General features: G+C 37.5%; 1 protein-coding gene and 1 pseudogene across 5 annotated transcripts in view; one reads left to right on the top strand and one right to left on the bottom strand.

Annotated features, from left to right (window-relative positions):
• The window catches only part of FGD4 (FYVE, RhoGEF and PH domain containing 4), a 207335-nt gene that overhangs the window by 112064 nt on the left and 81780 nt on the right, over positions 1-13491 (bottom strand). The window lies entirely within an intron of this gene.
• On the top strand, positions 8356-9491 carry LOC115802865 (14-3-3 protein zeta/delta pseudogene; annotated as a pseudogene).

The raw sequence follows: 13491 nt of genomic DNA, 5'->3' as shown, positions 1-13491 counted from the left end.
CCCTTCCTCTATAGTGCTATTAAGGTCATTTTTCCAAGATGTATAAAGGACCTCCTGCTTGCCAGTTTAAAAATCCTGAAGAGCTTTCTCCACTGCCAACAGGATAAAGTCCCAACAAGACATGGTTTACACTAACACAATCTAATGCCATTTATCTTACAAATCCTAACCACTCCACTCCTGTACCCAATCCCAATTCCCAATACTCTAGTTACATCAACTTTCTTGTATTCCAAATGTGTATTGTTCTTTTGGTGGGTTGTTTTTTTTTTTTTTAAACAGTTGTTAAAGTCGTCGTTGTTCCCTTGATAGGAAATGCCCTTCCTTCTCCACCTGGCAAATCCCTCCCTTCACCCTTAAGATGCAGCGCAGAGCTGGCTCCAGAGTGACATCTTTCAGATCCTCTGGCCTGGGAATGAGTCCCTCCTCTCTGTGAAATCACAGCACTTTGCACACACCTTTGTATATAGTCTTAGGACCTTGCATTATACTTAGTTACTCAAGTGAGGTTACTGAGAGCAAGACCATTGCTAGACACAAAGAAAAACACTTAAATGTTTATGAAATGAATGCCTGGGAAGCCTGGACCAGGAGATAAACCTATCTAACTTTATCAAAAGGAGATTCCATTTGATCTGTTCTCCACTAGAAATTTTATGCAAATATCATGCCCTTCCCCCTTTCTGCCAGTGTTCACAAACAACAGAATAACTTTTGTGAAAATGTATTATACCTATGGGCAATCAAAAGGGATAGTTCTGGATGGCTGAAAAAATGCAGGAAAAGTAGGGAGCCATTGCATATACTTCAAATCATCCTCCTTTACTCTGTCCTCTTGTCATTTCCACCTGGTCAAAATAACTCAATTTTTACTGATGTTAAAATATATATGCTCCCTGGGAGGCAAAGAGCTCAGTCTTTCACAAAGTCAAACTATTGAATTAGCTAGTGGCTGTTTTACATGATACAGAACTGGTTCTTCTGAAAGAAGAAACAACTATTCTGGTAATTTTCTGTGACAAGAAAGCAGTAACAAACTCTAATATGGAATGGGAGTGCTAATGTGAAAAGAGGAGTCCCAAATATTGTAGCACCAATAGATACCTGAAGGTTGAAGCTAAGTGAGCTTAAACATAAGTATGCCACTCCTTGAGCCCTCAAAGTGGCCATGACCTTGAGTTTAGGATGTACTCATCAGTATTAGTCTAGAAGCTGTTAATCATCACAGAAGAGACTTAATGTATACAATGATCAGAAAGCAGAAAAATAAATCAAGGAAGAGCTATGATCATTTTACAGCAATAATTTTATGTCTATTCCAATTTTTTAGAGAGGGAAAATCAGCTTTACAGAAAATGCTAAACTAAGTTTCAACCCTGAGATCAACTTACTCTTTAAGGAGCTATGCCTTTTTGTAATAAACAGAAAGAATATACCTTTAGTAATACTTTACTTTGGCAAAAAGATGACAACAACACATACACACACACCTCAGTAAAATTAAAAGTCTGGCTCCTGTGCAGTTCTTTGTAATTTCAAAGACTTTTAATGTCTGAGAGTTAAACAAGCAGGTTCAATTTATGGAATAGCTGTTAATGTATTATTGCCATAATTTAACATAACCACCAAAAGATAAAAATCATGGCGGCTAATCCTAAAGTTTCTTTTCTAGAATGCAGTTAGGCCCACAAACAAGCAGACTGGCTTGACTTTGCTCTCTTTTTCTAAAGTGTAAGTTTTATACCACTTCACTCACTAGAGGATGAACAAGGAAAATGTTCTCCCATTTGTCAAGTCAGCTTGAGTACTCTCCTTTATCCATAAATGGCCAGTGGAATCGTAATTCTGCCTTAGTGTCAATCACTGTAGACCTTAAAAGAACTTCCATCACATAATCCAATCCCTGCATATCACCTTTTTCAAGATGTGACTGAAATTCATTTCCTCCTGCTTAATCCCACAGACTCTGGCATCTCCTATGAGAATTTCATATCTCTTTCACAAAAGCTACTTGCTTTGTATACCTTCCCCTAACATCTAATGGAATTTTTTAAAACAAGCACTCCAAAGTAAATCTGTTTTCCTAACAGAACATGGGGGTTGAAAAGGACTTTAGAAGTCATCTAATTCTTCATACCTGATAGATGAAGCTTTTCTACAGTATCTCTTATAAATGCTTGTCTAATTTCTATTTGAACAACACCAGTGATAGGAAAATAGCTCTTGAATAGACCATTCTACTTTTAAAAAGTACATTAGGAAATCCATCCTTAACTTTTTATTACACGATCTATAACACTAATACATACTAGTTATTGGTTACTATTGGTTACTATTGGTATTGGTTACTATTACTATTACTTTACCTAGAACAAGTTTATCCTTCCTACCAGATTGTAATTTGCTTTTTTGAGTATTTTTTATAAGTATAAAATTACTATAGGGGTTTCCCTGGTGGCGCAGTGGTTAAGAATCCGCCTGCCAATGCAGGGGACACGGGTTCGAGCCCTGGTCCGGGAAGATCCCACATGCCGTGGAGCAACTAAGTCCATGCACCACAACTACTGAGCCTGCGCTCTAGAGCCCACGAACCACAACTACTGAGCCTGCGCTCTAAAGCCCGCAAGCCACAACTACTGAAGCCAGCATGCCTAGAGCCCGTGCCCCACAACAAGAGAAGCCACTGCAATGAGAAGTCCACGCACCACAATGAAGAGTAGCCCCCGCTCTCTGCAACTAGAGAAAGCGCACGTACAGCAACGAAGACCCAACGCAGCCAAAAATAAATATATAAGTTTTGATAAATAAGTAAATAAATAAAATTACTACGTGGCTTTTGTTAATCATTTAAAATCTATAGAAAAATTATAAAGACAAAAAAAGTGATTCTAAAATCTAGTAATAATGTTTGATGTAATTACCTCTAGTATTTTTCTATGTATTATATAAAATGTAACCTAGTACAGCATACATACAACATGTATATACATTTACATTTCATTGTAAGCATCTTCCTATATATTTTGAGAACATGTTTTTAATATTTGCATAATTTACAATCTCATGAACAGATCATAATTCATTTAGCCATTTTCCTGTTGTTGAACATGCCAGTGGTTTCCCATTTCTTCCCATTCCCACTGGAGCACCTGATGTGATGTGATAAATCATTTGTGATCACTTAATAACTTACTACTGGTAGATTTCTAAAACTGGAACTGTGAGATCAAAGGACATAAACATCTTTAGCTCTACTGACACATGGAGCAAGCGTGTTCTTCTATTTCCTTGTTTTAATTATTCCCCTTTCAAAGAGTTCCTGTTTCACAGGACATTCTGAGTAGGTAGTTAAGTCAAGTGACCTTGTGTTCCATGGTCACATTTGATGGGACCAAGGGTAAGTGCTGACCAAAGCTTAGCCCATCAGAGTCTAGCTCCAAGGAATCAGTAATTGGAACTTCTGTTTCTGCTAGGCACTGGTACTAAGAACTGGTATAACTGAGATTTGTGGTAGCCATGTTTTTTTGCCATCCACACAGAGATGCAGAAGAGGCCGGTCTGAAGGACATGGAGTTGTAACTGTCCTGGTTCCAGGCTCCTGTGAGGCCTGGATGAACTTACTGTCCCTTGGCTCCTAGAGACACTTTTTTATTGTTTCTATATATCCCCCTTTTCTCTTGAGTTATAGTGGGATTCTTTTATTCCTTGCAACAAAATGTTCTCTAATTCAAATAATACATATTACTACATTGTTCCCCAAAAAGTTATATCAATTTACACTGTGATCTGAAGTTACATGGTTATCTGACGTATATAAGGGCGCCAATCCAAAATATAACCATTCAGGAAATTTTTCCCAATGTAATAAAAGAATATTTTATATATTTCTTTGACTGCCAGTTATATAAAACTTTTTTCTCATTTATTAGGCATTTGTGTTTCTTCCTTTTTGAAATATTTGTTCATGTTCCTGGACAACTACTAACTACCTAAAGGCTTCTTAAAGACAGTAGTTATTAATTCTCTCCCTTCATCTCTTTAGAATCTTGTTTCTATACAACTCTGCTACTATGATGTTTAAGTTTCTTATATTTTTTTGACTAGGTTAATGCAATGGCTTTCTAATTGAAACTGAGCTTTTAAGAATATGAGATTGAAGCAGAATAGATCAGGGTTTTAATCATTTAATTACTAGTGAACTTGAAAATAGTATGTATCTAATAGCAAGTTTTATTTGTTCAACGAGGATAAATTCCAATTATCTCAAATGTTTGTTAAAGATTAAATGAGATGATAAATGTACTTTGCATCGTCTGACATACAGAAAACACTGAAAGTTGGTATCGCAATTACAGCAGTTGTGTTATAAGTGTATTTAAACTGGCTCAAATTGAACTACATATGCTTTGCAAATATAAAACAGCTGCACAAGAGAGCGCACAAACACAGTTGCAATAGTTTAAGTCATTCAGGCAACAGTGCTCATGTGCTCTGTTGTAGGAGTGAGACCCAGAGATCATGAACCTGCTGCTCCCTCATACTGCATACAGCATGACCCCGAAATACAAAAGAAATTATTTCTTCTGGTGCCAAAGCAAAGAAGCAGCAATCTATTCCAATCCTGAAAAAAACACACATACTGGATTGGTCTTAACGAGAGAGTTGATCTCCAAAGCTATGCCTTCCTAAGGGAATTCTCAAGGACTTTCTGAATTCTATACAAGTTTTACTTAATGTGCTGACTTTAGAATCTAAATATAAGAATAAGATATGACTTAATTATATTGTGGTGGTAATGATAGATGAAGAAAAATTCTGGCCTGCTATGGATGAAGATGAAGATGAGAAAAAGAACAACTCAGGCTGCCTTGGGTGTTGTTCTCTCCAACGTTTCCATCATTTTAACTGCCAGTTATCTTTTTAGATGACAAAACTGAAGATCTATTCCTTGAATGTTTAAAACTATTCAAAGGTTCCTCATTCTTTATAGTAAAAATTTCTATGCAAACCAAGGTCTCCATTCTCAAATCCTGCCCTACCTTAGCTCAGATTCTACTCAGCTACCAGCAGTTCCCAGGCCCATCATGCCTCCTTGCTTTTGCTGCCTCAGACTATAATTCCCAGCCCACTTCACCTGTAGTCAATCACCTGTTCCTGTCTCCTACACCCCTCCACTGTGTCACCAATCATACTGAATGCAACTGAATGGTTAACAGATTGTTAGTCGAGCACCATGTGAGTACAGACCATTTCTAATCATGTTCTTTATCCAGAACCTAGCAAAGGCAGATGGGCATGCAAAAAGTCTTCTTTTGGAGGTGATGAATATGTTTATGGCATAGATTAGGGTGATGGTTTTACAAGTGTATACTTATCTCCAAAGCTCGTCAAGTTATATATATTAAATATGTTCAGCCTTTTGTATGTCAATCATGCCTCAATAAAGTGTTGTTTTCTTTTAATCACTTGTTGAATAAATGAATGTGAGGAGTGAGAGAGTGAATGGAAGAGATCAAAGAAAAATTTATCCTATAGAGAGAAGGCAAGTAGTACTCCCAGGTTTTCACTGCCAACCGTAGAAATTACACTGTTCATTTATTTGTTTAATTGTGTATTATCTGCCTCCCCCTCTGTTATGTAAGTTCACTAAAGACCCTGCACCCATTGTGTTCCATGCCCTGTCCTCCACACCTGCAACACTGCCCAGCATAGAGTACAGGTTCAATAAATATTTGATAAGTGAATGCAAGGTTAACACTGATAATAGTAACACAGCCGAAGAAGCAATGTCTCAATAGGCAGTAGGGTGGTCCTGAGCAAGGTGAAGCAGATGGGTGGGGTGAGCAGAGCAGAGGGAAGGGAGGCTGGATAAGCAAACACAAGTTGTATGTCTCCAGCAATGTCCACAGAAGAAAGTGCATTAACTCACAACAGAAATATACTAACCAGGTGACAAGTGTGCCTTAGAATGGAACTGTATTTGTCCTTCAGGCTGTCCTTCCTCAGTGCTCCACCGCTACCTGCTCTGGGCTCCATAATCACCAAGCAACGTCCTGATCATGATTTTACTTCTATAGATACAGATACAAGGGCGAGACCCTGCAAACTAAAAAACACAAACATCTAGCTGGCTTGGCAGTTACATTTTTTTTAAAAAGTTTAGGCAGTTATGAAAAATATGTTTCTTATGACCTTGGTTACTGAGGGAATCATCTTTCAAAGCTGCCCTCCCCCTGGGCACATTGAAAATTGCATCTGTGAGGCTTTAGGGTGATACCCCCTATGTTCTGTGCCTCATCAAGGTGACAATGTAGGAAGTCAGTTGGCTTTACCCATATCTTTGTATTCCTCATGCAATACTGAACATTAGCTGTTTCTGCAACTCAAGTTCTGTGACCCTGGACAAGCTGCTTAATCTTTATGGACCTCAGATTCTTCTCTGACAGATCCTCCCAATCTCTAAATTATGTGAAAATAAACATCTAGCGATGTATAATAGGGATCTAAAAAATCTCTAATAGATTCAATCTGTTTGCCTTATGGAAATACATCTTTATGGAAATAAATCTGGGTTCAGGATCAGGAAACAGGCAAAAATTTTAAAAGAGCACAGGGTTTAAGCAGACAGGGAGGAAGGAAACAACTGCTTACAGGGGAAGTCAGTAACTCAACACCTTTATTACAATAGAACAATTACAGCCCCCACAGAGTAGGGGTTATTTGTAAAAATATTTTACAATTTTTTCTAAGAATTTTTCTAAGGATAAGGTATTGCTAGATACCCTCATACAACTCTATCAAGCCATCACTGGGCTTAAAGCGGTGACAACTGAATGAGAAAGGTATGAGTGTGTTACACAAAACTGTTCCAAGGATCTGCTGCTGCCTACATAGACCCATTGCCAATTTATAGAAAGTTTGCCTTTTTATTTTACAGAAGCATAGGAGCAGGTATAAAATCAGAAGAAGGAATATCTCAGAAGAAACTGATGATAATCAAATATATGGCACACTCACAGAAAGAAAAATCCTGCCAAATGCAACCACCTTTGAGCCATAGCTTTTGGGTGAGTTTACAACATTCATGTGCACATTGTATATAGGTGTCACACCCTGTAGCTCTATAACTAACACAGCAATGCAAAATTTTTACTGATGCACAAAATTAACTCATTCTAAGCGTTTCTTGAAACCATGGCAATATGGAACTGTAGGAGAGGGCAAAAGAAGGCAATTTTTACTACATCTATTTTAAAAAGTCACATTTTTATGCAAACAGCTTCAATACCAGGGACATGTGAACAAAGCAGCATCAGCAATGACAGCATCAACAGGCACTCCTTTCCTTCAAATCCCTAGTGTTCCATCGTCTCAGCACAAGGGCCAAATGGACCACCATGGCCAAAAATAATGAACGGCAAAAATGGATTATAAATCTGTATCCCAAAAGCAAAAAAGACTCAATTTAGAAGTTAGACAGAACGTGGCAATAACCGGAAGAAAAATGTAATAATTTAACTGCTGTTTATGAGCTCTTTGGTCTACTTATTCAAATAGTTAAGTCAGGCAGCATTCCAGCATAATGTGTCAAAGAAGCAGAAAGACTTGACTGTTTGTCCCGAACTAGTGGTGGGCTGACATGCTGTCTACTCAGACTGTTATGGATTTGAATCATTCCAGGCACTTTATTCAGAGTTTCCAATTTGTCATCTATATAATACTTTTATAAGAAATAACTCTAAATAAGGGTTGCTTTACATATTTACAAACATAAATCTAAACTTGCCATTTAGTAAAATCTTAAGTTGTACTGAAGGACTGAAAAGTGTCATGCCATCGAAGAGCTTGAAGAGTTGGAAGAAGGGTCACAAAGCACTGAAATCTAGCACCTCCCTCCACCCTCAGAGACAAGGACAGTGGGAACCAGGAAGCAGTGCTTCACAGCTGACCTGACATTCTCAACTTGTTACCACAAGACTGTGGACATGGTGGTGGGTCTGACCACTGACAATGTTTGTGAATGGAAGTGAACACATCACCATGAGCAATAAGAGACACCAGGTCCAAAACCCACACCCCCTCGAGGAAACTAACGTCATGGGACTCACTAGTAGGGATCACAGGTGCTTCAGGGACTGTCCCACTGCCCATTCCTCTTCACCAATTTCAGAAAGTGTAACCCTAAGCTTCTTGTCTTGTCAGTGGCTGATGGAACAAAGTTTTTCAACACATTTTGAACACCCCTGTGGCTTTATTCTTTATTACTCAGAAAAATCATGCAAGAAACATATTAATAGGAGACTGCTGAGCCCCATCCGTCCTTCGTCACCCACTCCGGACACAGAACATCCAGTCATGGATAAAAATGAGCCGGTGTAGAAGGCCAAACTGGCCGAGCAGGCTGAGCGATATGACGACATGGCGGCCTGCATGAAGTCTCTAACTGAGCAAGGAGCTGAATTATCCAATGAGGAGGGGAATCTTCTCTCAGTTGCTTATAAAAATGTTGTAGGAGCCCGTAGGTCATCTTGGAGGGTCGTCTCAAGTATTGAGCAAAAGACAGAAGGTGCTGAGAAAAAAACAGCAGATGGCTCGAGAATACAGAGAGAAAATTGAGACTGAGCTAAGAGATATCTGCAATGATGTGCTGTCTCTTTTGGAAAAGTTCTTGATCCCCAATGCTTCACAAGCAGAGAGCAAAGTCTTCTATTTGAAAATGAAAGGAGACTACTACCGCTATTTGGCTGAGGTTGCTGCTGATGACAAGAAAGGGATTGTGGATCAATCACAGCAAGCATACCAAGAAGCTTTTGAAATCAGCAAAAAGGAAATGCAGCCAACACATCCTATCAGGTTGGGTCTGGCCCTTAACTTCTCTGTGTTCTATTATGAGATTCTGAACTCCCCTGAGAAAGCCTGCTCTCTTGCAAAAGCAGCATTTGATGAAGCCATTGCTGAACTTGATACATTAAGTGAAGAGTCATACAAAGACAGCACACTAACAATAATGCAGTTACTGAGAGACAACTTGACATTGTGGACATCGGATACCCAAGGAGACGAAGCTGAAGAAGGAGAAGGAGGGGAAAATTAAAAGGCCTTCCAACTTTTGTCTGCCTCATTCTAAAATTTACACAGTAGACCATTTGTCATCCATGCTGTCCCACAAACACTTTTTTGTTTATGATTTATGACAGGTTTATGTTACTTCTATTTGAATTTCTCTATTTCCCATGTGGTTTTTATGTTTAATATTAGGGGAGTAGAGCCAGTTAACATTTAGGGAGTTATCTGTTTTCATCTTGAGGTGGCCAATATGGGGATGTGGAATTTTTATACAAGTTATAAATGTTTGGCATAGTACTTTTGGTACATTGTGGCTTCACAAGGGCCAGTGTTTAAACTGCTTCCATGTCTAAGCAAAGAAAACTGCCTCGTATTGCTTTGTCCTGGTGGGGAATAAAAGGGATAATTGGTTCCAGTCACGGGTGTAGCTGTGGGTACTTTTAGGTTTGGAGCACTTACAAGGCTATAGGAGAAATAGATATCCCATGGATATTACATGTTAAACCATGTGTTATCTGTGGAATACTCAGTCTCAATGTGCACACCATTGACTACAGCTACAGAAGTGCTCCTTTAGTTGTGACCCAATTTACTCTGGATAAGGGCAGAAACGGTTCACATTCCATTATTTGTAAAGTTACCTGCTGTTTGCTTTCATTATTTTTGCTACACTCATTTTATTTGTATTTAAATGTTTTAGGCAACCTAAGAACAAATGTACAAGTAAAGATGCAGTAAAAATGAATTGCTTGATATTCATTACTTCACGTATATCAAGCGCAACAGTAAAACAAAAAACCCACGTATTTAACATTTTTTAGGGTTTTTTTTGCTTTTGTGGGGTTTTTTTGTTTTGTTTTGTTTTTGTTTTGTTTTTTGTGTTTTTGTGTGTGTGTGTTTTTTTGATACTTGCCTAACATGCATGTGCTGTAAAAATAGTTACCAGGGAAATAACTTGAGATGATGGCTAGCTTTGTTTAATGTCTTATGAGATTTTCATGAACAATCCAAGCATAATTGTTAAGAACACGTGTATTAAGTTCATGTAAGTGGAATAAAAGTTTTATGAATGGACTTTTCAAAACAAGAAACGTATTAATAAACATATTTATAAGTGAAAACAAATGATTAAATGCCTGCCAATACCTATAAAATACTGGGATACATTCTGACATAAATACCCACTTAAAAAAACACAATCTTATAACTTTAACTTAGTAACAATCAAAATAGTAAAGAAATTCACAAACACTTAGAGAACTTTAGAAGTGTACTGATTTGCCCAGTTCACCTCAACTGCTTGAGTAACCACATCCCAGGCACACAGATGCTCACACACTTCATACCCATTCACTCATAGGCTTTTCAGGTTTCTAAGACACAAGGTAATTAAGGCAACATAAACAGCCTAATGTTCTTAAATTATCTCATTTCCTCCCCAAACTTATATTGCTTATGAACAATTGTTTTTATGGGTGAAAATTTCATCTAAATAATACAACATTCACTTAAAATTTTTTACAGATGCTGCCAAGGAAATTTTCAGGCAGATACATATCTATTATTACTGAAAAAGATGCTTTTTTAGAGCCAGTATGCACCTAATCTAATTTTGCATATTAAAAAATTTTAGAATAATATAATGTATTAATTAGACCAGTAAGCACAAAAGAAAGTAAGAATTTTAGCTACAATAAGTCAACTACAATAAATACCAAGAACCCACAATTAGCAGTCAGGTCTGAAAACCTGTTCTTGAAGTAAGAACAGGAGTCCTTGACCAATTCAAGGTTATCTAATTTTATATTATAATAAAAAAAAAATCAAACAAGTAGGGCCTGTTGGCAATGACCCTTTCTAGCTCTCTGGGCAGCCACTGACCCACTGGCATGAATGTCCAAGATAACAGCAGAACAGCAGAATTAGAGGAACTAAAGCTGCATTAGCAAATCCTCTCCTTGCAACCCCTTCCTATATCAAATAAAAATGGCAGACCCAGCTAGACTCACAGATCCCTGGCGCTACGGTTTAAATGATAGGAAAACTTACACAAAAGAAGTATCCAGAGTACAGACAGCACTCTTTTTGTTTTTCACTTTCATGTTTTAGGGCACAGTTTTGGGGAAGGGGATACAATGCTGCTTTACAAAGGACATAGAAGTCCCTTGTTTGAGCTACCAACCTCTTAGCCACACAGAAAAATGTCAGTCATCCATTTGTTAGCACCAAAATCTCCTTCTACTGCTTACAATATGCACCACACATTTTAAGGGGCTGTTCAAACAGAAAAACAAAGGCAGCCCTTGAAATAGAAGCAGATCTTCCTAGCTTTGCCCCTTCCTTTATCACTTATGCCTACATGCTTGCCGTTAAAGCACTGTCACATTGTTTCCACATGCTCAGGCCCTTGAAACTTGTGCAAAAGCATTGCAAAATAAAACTGCATAAACATCACATTACAAAACATGAGCTAGTAATAGTAGATCAGTCATGTGGGCCAGAATAATGATTAATAAAATCATAACTTACAAATGTCCCTGACCTGAGACATTTTTTTTACTTGAAGAAGACATTGAACACGTTGTGGTCATGGGTGTATTTCAAAAAGCATATTGGTACAATTCACTCTGAGAAACCATTTAAAATGATTGTCTTTTTGCCAATTTCAGTGGTCATAATACAATTTCACAGGCATGAAAAATTTTTAAAGATTAGAGAATAATTCTTTCATTTTTCCAACATCAACTTGTAATTGTATAGGTATAACTGAGCTGCTTAAAATCAATCAACAGAAGTGTGTAATGCTGGAGGCTCCTTCCAGAAAAGCTTATAGCTCCCTTTCCTTGGACCACATAGAGATAATGCCCCACACCAAATGTAGTACAAACTGGATACACAGTACTAGGATTACTTACCTTATAAAAGCTGAATTTATTCCTCTTGGTTAGAAGTCACAAATGGTTAAGAAGTAAAACTCCCTTCATTTGTTCTTCTAGTGAGCCAAATCTAGCCTCCCATTAACCCAGTCCATTGCAGATAATTTCACACAGCACACGCTCCCGGTTTCCAGCCCAGCAAGGATAATCACATTCCGGCGGGGAGTGAACAGATGGTGGATTCCATGGTAACCAGCCCTCCTAAGGCGATTGGTAGAAGTGTGTGACTACTGCTTATTGGGTAACAATCGCTGTCTTTGTGCTCCAGCCTTGCAAATCCTAAAGGAAAGAACGAACATATAGCCACTCACGTGCGCAGGGGCTTGCCTAGCAGGTGTTTGGCTATTTAAACAAGGCAATACAGGCCAATTAAAAGCTGTCCTGTAAATCTACCCTTGGAGGTACAAAGTCCTAACATGTCAGATAGCGTCCACTGCTCATTCAGGGAGAAAGGTCACATGAGGCTTAACTTGACAAACAAAATAAAACTTGAAAGTTAACTTGAAAATTCAAGATAACGCATTCCAGAAATCTAAGCTGCATCAGTACTTTTCCGATTTACAATCCACATCAGAAGTGAAACTGGTTTTATATTTAGATCTTCTTAAATAAAATTTTGAAATTTGCAAAACTTAGTTTGAAAATAAAAGTTTTCAAAATCAATTGTCTTATAAATGTACACGTAATAATTTTTTAAACTTACATAAATTCATTTTTACTGTTTTTGTTGATTTGCAAGGAGAGGGAGAGGCTACTAAACTTCAAATTTTCATAAGGGGCTTATGCAATTATAGGATTGAAATCTCTTGGTTACGTACTCTCTACTGGGTTTAATTTGTTTCTGCATCCATGAAAGTTAAATGTCAATTCAGCAGGAAAAGAGCTTTCCCCCAATCCGTGGTGCTCAAGGAATCAGAGAATACGTCCTTGGAAGAGCAAAATGGCTGAAAACCAAATATATACCACACCTAAACCAACTACTGGAAATAATGCATAAATCTAAAACAGATAAACTCTAAGCACTCAAAATAAATCCATCAGAAATAAATTTTTTAAAGGCAAGGAAAAGAAATAATTAGGATATAATCTTAAAGCAAAAACTAAATAAAACAAAAATTGTGAGCTGTGACTAGACCTTTACGTCTTAATTACCTCAGTACTCTATGGTTTCCCACTATCCTAAATTTAGGACTTCTTTTCTTGGCATGAACAGAAATGAGACACAAATGTTGAAAGGAAAAAGACAAAATTATTATTTGCAAATGATACAATTCTACTGTAGAAAAATAAATTCAAAGAAATCAAGGATATTATTTATAATACCCGAAATTTAGTGATGTGGCCAAACATATCAATATAATTCCTTTATAAGGCAAAAACTATCAGAATACTGGTGAAATTTATGAACAAGAGCATACAACACTTGGGAATAATATCAAGAACTGTGTATGAACTATTTGAGGAACAAAGAAATGAACTCTTATCAGAA

Source organism: Delphinapterus leucas, chromosome 11, assembly GCF_059928025.1.
Source record: "Delphinapterus leucas isolate spDelLeu-1000000601 "Yukka" chromosome 11, BTC_Dleu_Yukka2, whole genome shotgun sequence".
Lineage (NCBI taxonomy): Eukaryota > Metazoa > Chordata > Mammalia > Artiodactyla > Monodontidae > Delphinapterus > Delphinapterus leucas.
This window is presented reverse-complemented; position numbering and strand designations above follow the sequence as displayed.